At 43.4% G+C, this 1,400-nt stretch overlaps 1 protein-coding gene across 1 annotated transcript in view; it reads left to right on the top strand.

Moving 5' to 3' along the window:
* Positions 1–996, top strand: part of IRX6 (iroquois homeobox 6) — a 17,189-nt gene extending 16,193 nt beyond the window's left edge. The window contains exon 5 of the mRNA XM_068127796.2: positions 1–996. This exon is cut by the window's left edge and continues 789 nt beyond it. The gene's annotated coding sequence lies outside the window, so the exon portion shown is untranslated.
* Positions 997–1,400: the final 404 nt, after the last annotated feature.

Here is a 1,400-nt window from a genome sequence, read left to right as displayed (position 1 = left end):
GTGATCCCAAGACGCTCCGCAGGTGCCGAGTCGATCGGCGGCCTCGTGAGGTGCGCGATGTCCGCAATGTTTGCTTTTGTCCTCCGACTCCGAGCATAAGAAAAGTGATTTTGATCCTCGCTTCCACAATGGCCGTCACCGTGTACCTCGGGTCCAGGTTATCCGTCCCGGGAGCGCGGACGAGCGAACCGTGCGCGACTCTAGGTGTGCGAGGTTCACCTTCGTGCGGCGTCTCACCTGAGCACGAAGTGACGTTCGTAAAGACGATCGGCGAACATTCCTACGTTTCACATCGGGTCCGAAGTACGCGGACTGCCCGTGACAAGGAGCAAATGCAACCGACGCACGTCAGAGCTTCCACCTGGTACAGGTGGACCTTCTTATTATCGTTATTATTATCATTATAACGCACAGGGTTATAGAACGAAATGGACAATTGCTTGCAAGTCTTCCAAAACGGACTTTGAAGGTAACCACGTGGTTGCACTTGGAAAAAAAAGTGTTCCCAAAATGAGGATGAGGGGGATGATGGACTGATTGGGGGTTACCTTTTACCTGAAAACCTCAAATGCGAAGCAATCTGCATTGTTGTAATTCATATAGGACGAGTTTCGGTATTATTGGAGGATGTAAAGTCATAAAGGTTGCAAGGTGCCATAATTATATACTATATGATGATTACATATATAGAGGTGAATCCCCCTTATTTTGTCTCTTCTTTTGTTGCTTTATTTTCCCACCTTCTTCTACCTTTTGTTACTCCTTCCGTGATGATACTTGTTTCTCGGTTGCAATTATAGCGTCACATAGAGGCAAATACACGTAATAACGCTTGCATTGTATTCGCCACCTGAACTTGAAAAAAAGCCATAACGTTTCTGCTTTACATCATTTTGTGTTTAGAAACTCTACCTTGTCTGCAGGTGATGACGTGTGGAGGACTTTCTGGGCACTATAAGGAAACGTCATTTTTGTAACTAAGGAAACGGTTCTCAATCGATGCGGCGCGAATATTATAGAACACTGTTTGCACTGCTGTATGATTTTGCGTTAAAATAAATTTCTTTTATACACGGTACGTGCCGCCATTTGCTTTTGTGACGTCAGCCTTGTTAAGGTATTCCAAAAAAAAAAATCTTACTGTTGGTAAATACCCTTCATCTTCCTGCTAGTAAATACCATTTGCCTTCATGTTAGTAAATACCATTTGCCTTCATGTTGGTAAATACCACTCACCATCCTGTTAGTAAATACCACTCACCATCCTGTTAGTAAATACCATATTGCCTTCATGTTAGTAAATACCACTCACCATCCTGTTAGTAAATACCATATTGCCTTCATGTTAGTATAAATACCATTCACCATCCTGTTCGTAAATACCACTCACCATACTGTTA

The sequence above is a fragment of the Myxine glutinosa genome, chromosome 9 (genome assembly GCF_964187855.1).
Source record: "Myxine glutinosa chromosome 9, kmMyxGlut1.1, whole genome shotgun sequence".
Lineage (NCBI taxonomy): Eukaryota > Metazoa > Chordata > Myxini > Myxiniformes > Myxinidae > Myxine > Myxine glutinosa.
Note: the sequence above shows the minus strand (reverse complement) of the source record. Positions and strands in the feature narration are given on the sequence as shown.